Raw genomic sequence first — 12500 nt, 5'->3', positions numbered from 1 at the left:
GCATGCTTCAATGCAGATTTGCAGGTCCCACCGAGATTTGAACTCGCATCGCTGGATTCAGAGTCCAGAGTGCTAACCATTACACCATGGAACCAATATGCACGCAGCGCCTTTTTGTGACCCACATGTTACTTCCAAATACTGACAAACAGCAAACAGGTCAGCGCGTGAGAGCTTGTAATCAAAGGTCACTAAACTGTGCTAACTCTTGTTTTGAAATCACACAAAGAAACTGGGGGGAGCTTTTGTTGTCTTGTCTAAGTAGAAGAAGACAAGGCTTATTGTAGAACCACGCCTCCGTAGCATGAGAAACTGTGTTCGCTTCAGGTCAGCCAGTTTCCTTATTTTTACCACTTGCAGAAGGATCTCCATCTGCCATCTGTGAGTAGTTCTTTTGTTTTCCACACAGTGACTCCAGCAAGCAATTAATGATGATTTTTATTCAAGTTTCTTTGCTTTAGAACCAGCCAAAAGTGGGGACATTGACATTTCTTGCAACCCTCCACACCCACGTTCCACCAAGATTTGAACTCGGACCACTGCATTCAAAGTCCCGAGTGCTAACCATTACACCATGGAACCATTTGTAGCTGTTTGGGGTGACCACAGTTTGTCCATACACTGACAAACTGCACAGAACCCGGCGCTCGGGCACTAAATGCTTGTAACCAAAACTCGTGTGGCAGTGCTGAAACCCGGGATCAAACCAGGGACCGAACCAGGGACCTTTAGATCTTCAGTCTAACGCTCTCCCAACCTGCATGCAACTCCTTTTTGTGACCCACATGTTACTTCCAAATACTGACGGACAGCAAACAGGTCAGAGAGTAAGAGCTTGTAATCAAAAGTCACTAAACTGTGCTAACTCTTGTTTTGAAGTCACACAAAGAAAATGGGCGGAGCTTTTGGTGTCTTGTGTGAGTAGAATTAGACAAAGCTTATTGTAGAACCACGCCTTCGTAGCATGAGAAAGTGTATTTGCTTCAGGTCAGTCAGTTTCCTCATTTTTCCCTCCTGCAGAAGGATCTCCATCTGCCATCTGTGAGTAGTTCTTTTGTTTCCCACACAGTGACTCCAGCAAGCAATTAATGATGATTTCTATTCAAGTTTCTTTGCTTTAGAACCAGCCAAAAACGGGGACATTGTCATTTCTTGCAACCCTCCCCACCCACGCGCAGGTTCCACCGAGATTTGAACTCGGATCACTGGATTCAAAGTCCAGAGTGCTAACCATTACACCATGGAACCATTTGTAGGTGTTTGGGGTGACCACAGTTTGTCCATACACTGACAAACTGCACAGAACCAGGCGCTCGGGCACTAAATGCTTGTAACCAAAACTCGTCTGGCAGTGCCGAAACCCGGGATCAAACCAGGGACCGAACCAGGGACCTTTAGATCTTCAGTCTAACGCTCTCCCAACCTGCATGCAACTCCTTTTTGTGACCCACATGTTACTTCCAAATACTGACGGACAGCGACAGGTCAGAGAGTAAGAGCTTGTAATCAAAAGTCACTAAACTGTGCTAACTCTTGTTTTGAAGTCACACAAAGAAAATAAGTGGAGCTTTTGGTGTCTTGTGTGAGTAGAATTAGACAAAGCTTTTAGTAGAACCACGCCTACGTAGCATGAGAAAGTGTGTTTGCTTCAGGTCAGTCAGTTTCCTCATTTTTCCCTCCTGCAGAAGGATCTCCATCTGCCATCTGTGAGTAGTTCTTTTGTTTCCCACACAGTGACTCCAGCAAGCAATTAATGATGATTTCTATTCAAGTTTCTTTGCTTTAGAACCAGCCAAAAACGGGGACATTGTCATTTCTTGCAACCCTCCCCACCCACACGCAGGTTCCACCGAGATTTGAACTCGGATCACTGGAGTCAAAGTCCAGAGTGCTAACCATTACACCATGGAACCATTTGTAGGTGTTTGGGGTGACCACAGTTTGTCCATACACTGACAAACTGCACAGAACCAGGCGCTCGGGCACTAAATGCTTGTAACCAAAACTCGTCTGGCAGTGCCGAAACCCGGGATCAAACCAGGGACCGAACCAGGGACCTTTAGATCTTCAGTCTAACGCTCTCCCAACCTGCATGCAACTCCTTTTTGTGACCCACATGTTACTTCCAAATACTGACGGACAGCAAACAGGTCAGAGAGTAAGAGCTTGTAATCAAAAGTCACTAAACTGTGCTAACTCTTGTTTTGAAGTCACACAAAGAAAATGGGCGGAGCTTTTGGTGTCTTGTGTGAGTAGAATTAGACAAAGCTTATTGTAGAACCACGCCTTCGTAGCATGAGAAAGTGTATTTGCTTCAGGTCAGTCAGTTTCCTCATTTTTCCCTCCTGCAGAAGGATCTCCATCTGCCATCTGTGAGTAGTTCTTTTGTTTCCCACACAGTGACTCCAGCAAGCAATTAATGATGATTTCTATTCAAGTTTCTTTGCTTTAGAACCAGCCAAAAACGGGGACATTGTCATTTCTTGCAACCCTCCCCACCCACGCGCAGGTTCCACCGAGATTTGAACTCGGATCACTGGATTCAAAGTCCAGAGTGCTAACCATTTGTTGGTGTTTGGGGTGACCACAGTTTGTCCATACACTGACAAACTGCACGGCACCAGGCCCTCGGGCTCTAAGAGCTTGTAACCAAAACTCATCTGGCAGTGCCGAAACCCGGGATCGAACCAGGGACCTTTAGATCTTCAGTCTAACGCTCTCCCAACTGAGCTATTTCGGCTGGCCCAGTTAAATTCCTATTTTAAGAATGGAAGCAAACTATGTGGTATGGTTAACTGCCAATGGCTTCATCATGCCATACAGTGGCCGATGATCAAGTGAGCAGCTATGAATTGCTAGCTAATAGTCCAAGTCATTGTAATTATAAAAGCAATTGATAAAGAACTGCCCCAGAACCTCGTTGTTCAGAAAGCTCATCCTAAGCACGCTTGCGGAGAGACACGAATAAACTGAGTGGCTTGCATGCTTCAATGCAGATTTGCAGGTCCCACCGAGATTTGAACTCGCATCGCTGGATTCAGAGTCCAGAGTGCTAACCATTACACCATGGAACCAATATGCACGCAGCGCCTTTTTGTGACCCACATGTTACTTCCAAATACTGACAAACAGCAAACAGGTCAGCGCGTGAGAGCTTGTAATCAAAGGTCACTAAACTGTGCTAACTCTTGTTTTGAAATCACACAAAGAAACTGGGGGGAGCTTTTGTTGTCTTGTGTAAGTAGAAGAAGACAAGGCTTATTGTAGAACCACGCCTCCGTAGCATGAGAAACTGTGTTCGCTTCAGGTCAGCCAGTTTCCTTATTTTTACCACTTGCAGAAGGATCTCCATCTGCCATCTGTGAGTAGTTCTTTTGTTTTCCACACAGTGACTCCAGCAAGCAATTAATGATGATTTTTATTCAAGTTTCTTTGCTTTAGAACCAGCCAAAAGTGGGGACATTGACATTTCTTGCAACCCTCCACACCCACGTTCCACCGAGATTTGAACTCAGACCACTGCATTCAAAGTCCAGAGTGCTAACCATTACACCATGGAACCATTTGTAGCTGTTTGGGGTGACCACAGTTTGTCCATACACTGACAAACTGCACAGAACCCGGCGCTCGGGCACTAAATGCTTGTAACCAAAACTCGTGTGGCAGTGCTGAAACCCGGGATCAAACCAGGGACCGAACCAGGGACCTTTAGATCTTCAGTCTAACGCTCTCCCAACCTGCATGCAACTCCTTTTTGTGACCCACATGTTACTTCCAAATACTGACGGACAGCAAACAGGTCAGAGAGTAAGAGCTTGTAATCAAAAGTCACTAAACTGTGCTAACTCTTGTTTTGAAGTCACACAAAGAAAATGGGCGGAGCTTTTGGTGTCTTGTGTGAGTAGAATTAGACAAAGCTTATTGTAGAACCACGCCTTCGTAGCATGAGAAAGTGTATTTGCTTCAGGTCAGTCAGTTTCCTCATTTTTCCCTCCTGCAGAAGGATCTCCATCTGCCATCTGTGAGTAGTTCTTTTGTTTCCCACACAGTGACTCCAGCAAGCAATTAATGATGATTTCTATTCAAGTTTCTTTGCTTTAGAACCAGCCAAAAACGGGGACATTGTCATTTCTTGCAACCCTCCCCACCCACGCGCAGGTTCCACCGAGATTTGAACTCGGATCACTGGATTCAAAGTCCAGAGTGCTAACCATTACACCATGGAACCATTTGTAGGTGTTTGGGGTGACCACAGTTTGTCCATACACTGACAAACTGCACAGAACCAGGCGCTCGGGCACTAAATGCTTGTAACCAAAACTCGTCTGGCAGTGCCGAAACCCGGGATCAAACCAGGGACCGAACCAGGGACCTTTAGATCTTCAGTCTAACGCTCTCCCAACCTGCATGCAACTCCTTTTTGTGACCCACATGTTACTTCCAAATACTGACGGACAGCGACAGGTCAGAGAGTAAGAGCTTGTAATCAAAAGTCACTAAACTGTGCTAACTCTTGTTTTGAAGTCACACAAAGAAAATAAGTGGAGCTTTTGGTGTCTTGTGTGAGTAGAATTAGACAAAGCTTTTAGTAGAACCACGCCTACGTAGCATGAGAAAGTGTGTTTGCTTCAGGTCAGTCAGTTTCCTCATTTTTCCCTCCTGCAGAAGGATCTCCATCTGCCATCTGTGAGTAGTTCTTTTGTTTCCCACACAGTGACTCCAGCAAGCAATTAATGATGATTTCTATTCAAGTTTCTTTGCTTTAGAACCAGCCAAAAACAGGGACATTGTCATTTCTTGCAACCCTCCCCACCCACACGCAGGTTCCACCGAGATTTGAACTCGGATCACTGGATTCAAAGTCCAGAGTGCTAACCATTACACCATGGAACCATTTGTAGGTGTTTGGGGTGACCACAGTTTGTCCATACACTGACAAACTGCACAGAACCAGGCGCTCGGGCACTAAATGCTTGTAACCAAAACTCGTCTGGCAGTGCCGAAACCCGGGATCAAACCAGGGACCGAACCAGGGACCTTTAGATCTTCAGTCTAACGCTCTCCCAACCTGCATGCAACTCCTTTTTGTGACCCACATGTTACTTCCAAATACTGACGGACAGCAAACAGGTCAGAGAGTAAGAGCTTGTAATCAAAAGTCACTAAACTGTGCTAACTCTTGTTTTGAAGTCACACAAAGAAAATGGGCGGAGCTTTTGGTGTCTTGTGTGAGTAGAATTAGACAAAGCTTATTGTAGAACCACGCCTTCGTAGCATGAGAAAGTGTATTTGCTTCAGGTCAGTCAGTTTCCTCATTTTTCCCTCCTGCAGAAGGATCTCCATCTGCCATCTGTGAGTAGTTCTTTTGTTTCCCACACAGTGACTCCAGCAAGCAATTAATGATGATTTCTATTCAAGTTTCTTTGCTTTAGAACCAGCCAAAAACGGGGACATTGTCATTTCTTGCAACCCTCCCCACCCACGCGCAGGTTCCACCGAGATTTGAACTCGGATCACTGGATTCAAAGTCCAGAGTGCTAACCATTTGTTGGTGTTTGGGGTGACCACAGTTTGTCCATACCCTGACAAACTGCACGGCACCAGGCCCTCGGGCTCTAAGAGCTTGTAACCAAAACTCATCTGGCTATGCCAAAACCCGGGATCGAACCAGGGACCTTTAGATCTTCAGTCTAACGCTCTCCCAACTGAGCTATTTCGGCTGGCCCAGTTAAATTCCTATTTTAAGAATGGAAGCAAACTATGTGGTATGGTTAACTGCCAATGGCTTCATCATGCCATACAGTGGCCGATGATCAAGTGAGCAGCTATGAATTGCTAGCTAATAGTCCAAGTCATTGTAATTATAAAAGCAATTGATAAAGAACTGCCCCAGAACCTCGTTGTTCAGAAAGCTCATCCTAAGCACGCTTGCGGAGAGACACGAATAAACTGAGTGGCTTGCATGCTTCAATGCAGATTTGCAGGTCCCACCGAGATTTGAATTCGCATCGCTGGATTCAGAGTCCAGAGTGCTAACCATTACACCATGGAACCAATATGCACGCAGCGCCTTTTTGTGACCCACATGTTACTTCCAAATACTGACAAACAGCAAACAGGTCAGCGCGTGAGAGCTTGTAATCAAAGGTCACTAAACTGTGCTAACTCTTGTTTTGAAATCACACAAAGAAACTGGGGGGAGCTTTTGTTGTCTTGTGTAAGTAGAAGAAGACAAGGCTTATTGTAGAACCACGCCTCCGTAGCATGAGAAACTGTGTTCGCTTCAGGTCAGCCAGTTTCCTTATTTTTACCACTTGCAGAAGGATCTCCATCTGCCATCTGTGAGTAGTTCTTTTGTTTTCCACACAGTGACTCCAGCAAGCAATTAATGATGATTTTTATTCAAGTTTCTTTGCTTTAGAACCAGCCAAAAGTGGGGACATTGACATTTCTTGCAACCCTCCACACCCACGTTCCACCGAGATTTGAACTCGGACCACTGCATTTAAAGTCCAGAGTGCTAACCATTACACCATGGAACCATTTGTAGCTGTTTGGGGTGACCACAGTTTGTCCATACACTGACAAACTGCACAGAACCCGGCGCTCGGGCACTAAATGCTTGTAACCAAAACTCGTGTGGCAGTGCTGAAACCCGGGATCAAACCAGGGACCGAACCAGGGACCTTTAGATCTTCAGTCTAACGCTCTCCCAACCTGCATGCAACTCCTTTTTGTGACCCACATGTTACTTCCAAATACTGACGGACAGCAAACAGGTCAGAGAGTAAGAGCTTGTAATCAAAAGTCACTAAACTGTGCTAACTCTTGTTTTGAAGTCACACAAAGAAAATGGGCGGAGCTTTTGGTGTCTTGTGTGAGTAGAATTAGACAAAGCTTATTGTAGAACCACGCCTTCGTAGCATGAGAAAGTGTATTTGCTTCAGGTCAGTCAGTTTCCTCATTTTTCCCTCCTGCAGAAGGATCTCCATCTGCCATCTGTGAGTAGTTCTTTTGTTTCCCACACAGTGACTCCAGCAAGCAATTAATGATGATTTCTATTCAAGTTTCTTTGCTTTAGAACCAGCCAAAAACGGGGACATTGTCATTTCTTGCAACCCTCCCCACCCACGCGAAGGTTCCACCGAGATTTGAACTCGGATCACTGGATTCAAAGTCCAGAGTGCTAACCATTACACCATGGAACCATTTGTAGGTGTTTGGGGTGACCACAGTTTGTCCATACACTGACAAACTGCACAGAACCAGGCGCTCGGGCACTAAATGCTTGTAACCAAAACTCGTCTGGCAGTGCCGAAACCCGGGATCAAACCAGGGACCGAACCAGGGACCTTTAGATCTTCAGTCTAACGCTCTCCCAACCTGCATGCAACTCCTTTTTGTGACCCACATGTTACTTCCAAATACTGACGGACAGCAAACAGGTCAGAGAGTAAGAGCTTGTAATCAAAAGTCACTAAACTGTGCTAACTCTTGTTTTGAAGTCACACAAAGAAAATGGGCGGAGCTTTTGGTGTCTTGTGTGAGTAGAATTAGACAAAGCTTATTGTAGAACCACGCCTTCGTAGCATGAGAAAGTGTATTTGCTTCAGGTCAGTCAGTTTCCTCATTTTTCCCTCCTGCAGAAGGATCTCCATCTGCCATCTGTGAGTAGTTCTTTTGTTTCCCACACAGTGACTCCAGCAAGCAATTAATGATGATTTCTATTCAAGTTTCTTTGCTTTAGAACCAGCCAAAAACGGGGACATTGTCATTTCTTGCAACCCTCCCCACCCACGCGCAGGTTCCACCGAGATTTGAACTCGGATCACTGGATTCAAAGTCCAGAGTGCTAACCATTTGTTGGTTTTTGGGGTGACCACAGTTTGTCCATACCCTGACAAACTGCACGGCACCAGGCCCTCGGGCTCTAAGAGCTTGTAACCAAAACTCATCTGGCTATGCCAAAACCCGGGATCGAACCAGGGACCTTTAGATCTTCAGTCTAACGCTCTCCCAACTGAGCTATTTCGGCTCAGTTAAATTCCTATTTTGAGAATGGAACCAAACTATGTGGTATGGTTAACTGCCAATGGCTTCATCATGCCATACAGTGGCCGATGATCAAGTGAGCAGCTATTAATTGCTAGCTAATAGTCCAAGTCATTGTAATTATAAAAGCAATTGATAAAGAACTGCCCCAGAACCTTTTTGTTCAGAAAGCTCATCCTAAGCACGCACGCGGAGGGCCACGAATAAACTGAGGAGCTTGCACGCTTCAATGCAGATTTGCAGGTCCCACCGAGATTTGAACTCGGATCGCTGGATTCAGAGTCCAGAGTGCTAACCATTACACCATGGAACCAATATGCATGCAGCCCCATTTTGTGACCCACATGTTACTTCCAAATACTGACAAACAGCAAACAGGTCAGCGCGTGAGAGCTTGTAATCAAAGGTCACTAAACTGTGCTAACTCTTGTTTTGAAATCACACAAAGAAACTGGGCGGAGCTTTTGTTGTCTTGTGTAAGTAGAAGAAGACAAGGCTTATTGTAGAACCACGCCTCCGTAGCATGAGAAACCGTGTTCGCTTCAGGTCAGCCAGTTTCCTCATTTTTACCACTTGCAGAAGGATCTCCATTTGCCATCTGTGAGTAGTTCTTTTGTTTTCCACACAGTGACTCCAGCAAGCAATTAATGATGATTTTTATTCAAGTTTCTTTGCTTTAGAACCAGCCAAAAGTGGGGACATTGACATTTCTTGCAACCCTCCCCACCCACACGCAGGTTCCACCGAGATTTGAACTCGGATCACTGGATTCAAAGTCCAGAGTGCTAACCATTACACCATGGAACCATTTGTAGGTGTTTGGGGTGACCACAGTTTGTTCATACACTGACAAACTGCACAGAACCAGGCGCTCGGGCACTAAATGCTTGTAACCAAAACTCGTCTGGCAGTGCCGAAACCCGGGATCAAACCAGGGACCGAACCAGGGACCTTTAGATCTTCAGTCTAACGCTCTCCCAACCTGCATGCAACTCCTTTTTGTGACCCACATGTTACTTCCAAATACTGACGGACAGCAAACAGGTCAGAGAGTAAGAGCTTGTAATCAAAAGTCACTAAACTGTGCTAACTCTTGTTTTGAAGTCACACAAAGAAAATGGGCGGAGCTTTTGGTGTCTTGTGTGAGTAGAATTAGACAAAGCTTATTGTAGAACCACGCCTACGTAGCATGAGAAAGTGTGTTTGCTTCAGGTCAGTCAGTTTCCTCATTTTTCCCTCCTGCAGAAGGATCTCCATCTGCCATCTGTGAGTAGTTCTTTTGTTTCCCACACAGTGACTCCAGCAAGCAATTAATGATGATTTCTATTCAAGTTTCTTTGCTTTAGAACCAGCCAAAAACGGGGACATTGTCATTTCTTGCAACCCTCCCCACCCACGCGAAGGTTCCACCGAGATTTGAACTCAAATCACTGGATTCAAAGTCCAGAGTGCTAACCATTTGTTGGTGTTTGGGGTGACCACAGTTTGTCCATACACTGACAAACTGCACGGCACCAGGCCCTCGGGCTCTAAGAGCTTGTAACCAAAACTCATCTGGCAGTGCCGAAACCCGGGATCGAACCAGGGACCTTTAGATCTTCAGTCTAACGCTCTCCCAACTGAGCTATTTCGGCTGGCCCAGTTAAATTCCTATTTTAAGAATGGAAGCAAACTATGTGGTATGGTTAACTGCCAATGGCTTCATCATGCCATACAGTGGCCGATGATCAAGTGAGCAGCTATGAATTGCTAGCTAATAGTCCAAGTCATTGTAATTATAAAAGCAATTGATAAAGAACTGCCCCAGAACCTCGTTGTTCAGAAAGCTCATCCTAAGCACGCTTGCGGAGAGACACGAATAAACTGAGTGGCTTGCATGCTTCAATGCAGATTTGCAGGTCCCACCGAGATTTGAACTCGCATCGCTGGATTCAGAGTCCAGAGTGCTAACCATTACACCATGGAACCAATATGCACGCAGCGCCTTTTTGTGACCCACATGTTACTTCCAAATACTGACAAACAGCAAACAGGTCAGCGCGTGAGAGCTTGTAATCAAAGGTCACTAAACTGTGCTAACTCTTGTTTTGAAATCACACAAAGAAACTGGGGGGAGCTTTTGTTGTCTTGTGTAAGTAGAAGAAGACAAGGCTTATTGTAGAACCACGCCTCCGTAGCATGAGAAACTGTGTTCGCTTCAGGTCAGCCAGTTTCCTTATTTTTACCACTTGCAGAAGGATCTCCATCTGCCATCTGTGAGTAGTTCTTTTGTTTTCCACACAGTGACTCCAGCAAGCAATTAATGATGATTTTTATTCAAGTTTCTTTGCTTTAGAACCAGCCAAAAGTGGGGACATTGACATTTCTTGCAACCCTCCACACCCACGTTCCACCGAGATTTGAACTCGGACCACTGCATTCAAAGTCCAGAGTGCTAACCATTACACCATGGAACCATTTGTAGGTGTTTGGGGTGACCACAGTTTGTCCATACACTGACAAACTGCACAGAACCAGGCGCTCGGGCACTAAATGCTTGTAACCAAAACTCGTCTGGCAGTGCCGAAACCCGGGATCAAACCAGGGACCGAACCAGGGACCTTTAGATCTTCAGTCTAACGCTCTCCCAACCTGCATGCAACTCCTTTTTGTGACCCACATGTTACTTCCAAATACTGACGGACAGCAAACAGGTCAGAGAGTAAGAGCTTGTAATCAAAAGTCACTAAACTGTGCTAACTCTTGTTTTGAAGTCACACAAAGAAAATGGGCGGAGCTTTTGGTGTCTTGTGTGAGTAGAATTAGACAAAGCTTATTGTAGAACCACGCCTACGTAGCATGAGAAAGTGTGTTTGCTTCAGGTCAGTCAGTTTCCTCATTTTTCCCTCCTGCAGAAGGATCTCCATCTGCCATCTGTGAGTAGTTCTTTTGTTTCCCACACAGTGACTCCAGCAAGCAATTAATGATGATTTCTATTCAAGTTTCTTTGCTTTAGAACCAGCCAAAAACGGGGACATTGTCATTTCTTGCAACCCTCCCCACCCACGCGAAGGTTCCACCGAGATTTGAACTCGGATCACTGGATTCAAAGTCCAGAGTGCTAACCATTTGTTGGTGTTTGGGGTGACCACAGTTTGTCCATACACTGACAAACTGCACGGCACCAGGCCCTCGGGCTCTAAGAGCTTGTAACCAAAACTCATCTGGCAGTGCCGAAACCCGGGATCGAACCAGGGACCTTTAGATCTTCAGTCTAACGCTCTCCCAACTGAGCTATTTCGGCTGGCCCAGTTAAATTCCTATTTTAAGAATGGAAGCAAACTATGTGGTATGGTTAACTGCCAATGGCTTCATCATGCCATACAGTGGCCGATGATCAAGTGAGCAGCTATGAATTGCTAGCTAATAGTCCAAGTCATTGTAATTATAAAAGCAATTGATAAAGAACTGCCCCAGAACCTCGTTGTTCAGAAAGCTCATCCTAAGCACGCTTGCGGAGAGACACGAATAAACTGAGTGGCTTGCATGCTTCAATGCAGATTTGCAGGTCCCACCGAGATTTGAACTCGCATCGCTGGATTCAGAGTCCAGAGTGCTAACCATTACACCATGGAACCAATATGCACGCAGCGCCTTTTTGTGACCCACATGTTACTTCCAAATACTGACAAACAGCAAACAGGTCAGCGCGTGAGAGCTTGTAATCAAAGGTCACTAAACTGTGCTAACTCTTGTTTTGAAATCACACAAAGAAACTGGGGGGAGCTTTTGTTGTCTTGTGTAAGTAGAAGAAGACAAGGCTTATTGTAGAACCACGCCTCCGTAGCATGAGAAACTGTGTTCGCTTCAGGTCAGCCAGTTTCCTTATTTTTACCACTTGCAGAAGGATCTCCATCTGCCATCTGTGAGTAGTTCTTTTGTTTTCCACACAGTGACTCCAGCAAGCAATTAATGATGATTTTTATTCAAGTTTCTTTGCTTTAGAACCAGCCAAAAGTGGGGACATTGACATTTCTTGCAACCCTCCACACACACGTTCCACCGAGATTTGAACTCGGACCACTGCATTCAAAGTCCAGAGTGCTAACCATTACACCATGGAACCATTTGTAGCTGTTTGGGGTGACCACAGTTTGTCCATACACTGACAAACTGCACAGAAACCGGCGCTCGGGCACTAAATGCTTGTAACCAAAACTCGTGTGGCAGTGCTGAAACCCGGGATCAAACCAGGGACCGAACCAGGGACCTTAAGATCTTCAGTCTAACGCTCTCCCAACCTGCATGCAACTCCTTTTTGTGACCCACATGTTACTTCCAAATACTGACAGACAGCAAACAGGTCAGAGAGTAAGAGCTTGTAATCAAAAGTCACTAAACTGTGCTAACTCTTGTTTTGAAGTCACACAAAGAAAATGGGTGGAGCTTTTGCTGTCTTGTGTGAGTAG

General features: G+C 45.4%; 12 non-coding genes across 12 annotated transcripts; all 12 read right to left on the bottom strand.

Moving 5' to 3' along the window:
- Positions 1-1176: 1176 nt before the first annotated feature.
- On the bottom strand, positions 1177-1248 carry trnaq-uug (transfer RNA glutamine (anticodon UUG)). Its single transcript has one exon. It is a non-coding gene; the product is annotated as a tRNA-Gln (tRNA).
- Positions 1249-1841: 593 nt separating this feature from the next.
- trnaq-uug (transfer RNA glutamine (anticodon UUG)) lies at positions 1842-1913 on the bottom strand. The gene has a single exon. It is a non-coding gene; the product is annotated as a tRNA-Gln (tRNA).
- Positions 1914-2667: 754 nt separating this feature from the next.
- On the bottom strand, positions 2668-2740 carry trnaf-gaa (transfer RNA phenylalanine (anticodon GAA)). Its single transcript has one exon. It is a non-coding gene; the product is annotated as a tRNA-Phe (tRNA).
- A 1416-nt stretch (positions 2741-4156) lies between these two features.
- On the bottom strand, positions 4157-4228 carry trnaq-uug (transfer RNA glutamine (anticodon UUG)). The gene has a single exon. It is a non-coding gene; the product is annotated as a tRNA-Gln (tRNA).
- A 593-nt stretch (positions 4229-4821) lies between these two features.
- On the bottom strand, positions 4822-4893 carry trnaq-uug (transfer RNA glutamine (anticodon UUG)). The gene has a single exon. It is a non-coding gene; the product is annotated as a tRNA-Gln (tRNA).
- Positions 4894-7136: 2243 nt separating this feature from the next.
- Positions 7137-7208, bottom strand: trnaq-uug (transfer RNA glutamine (anticodon UUG)). The gene has a single exon. It is a non-coding gene; the product is annotated as a tRNA-Gln (tRNA).
- Positions 7209-8293: 1085 nt separating this feature from the next.
- Positions 8294-8365, bottom strand: trnaq-cug (transfer RNA glutamine (anticodon CUG)). Its single transcript has one exon. It is a non-coding gene; the product is annotated as a tRNA-Gln (tRNA).
- A 422-nt stretch (positions 8366-8787) lies between these two features.
- On the bottom strand, positions 8788-8859 carry trnaq-uug (transfer RNA glutamine (anticodon UUG)). Its single transcript has one exon. It is a non-coding gene; the product is annotated as a tRNA-Gln (tRNA).
- A 754-nt stretch (positions 8860-9613) lies between these two features.
- Positions 9614-9686, bottom strand: trnaf-gaa (transfer RNA phenylalanine (anticodon GAA)). The gene has a single exon. It is a non-coding gene; the product is annotated as a tRNA-Phe (tRNA).
- Positions 9687-10436: 750 nt separating this feature from the next.
- Positions 10437-10508, bottom strand: trnaq-uug (transfer RNA glutamine (anticodon UUG)). Its single transcript has one exon. It is a non-coding gene; the product is annotated as a tRNA-Gln (tRNA).
- Positions 10509-11262: 754 nt separating this feature from the next.
- Positions 11263-11335, bottom strand: trnaf-gaa (transfer RNA phenylalanine (anticodon GAA)). The gene has a single exon. It is a non-coding gene; the product is annotated as a tRNA-Phe (tRNA).
- A 750-nt stretch (positions 11336-12085) lies between these two features.
- trnaq-uug (transfer RNA glutamine (anticodon UUG)) lies at positions 12086-12157 on the bottom strand. The gene has a single exon. It is a non-coding gene; the product is annotated as a tRNA-Gln (tRNA).
- Positions 12158-12500: the final 343 nt, after the last annotated feature.

Source organism: Clarias gariepinus, chromosome 15, assembly GCF_024256425.1.
Source record: "Clarias gariepinus isolate MV-2021 ecotype Netherlands chromosome 15, CGAR_prim_01v2, whole genome shotgun sequence".
NCBI lineage: Eukaryota > Metazoa > Chordata > Actinopteri > Siluriformes > Clariidae > Clarias > Clarias gariepinus.
The sequence above is the reverse complement of the archived record's forward strand: the minus strand, read 5'-3'. Positions and strand labels throughout refer to the sequence as shown.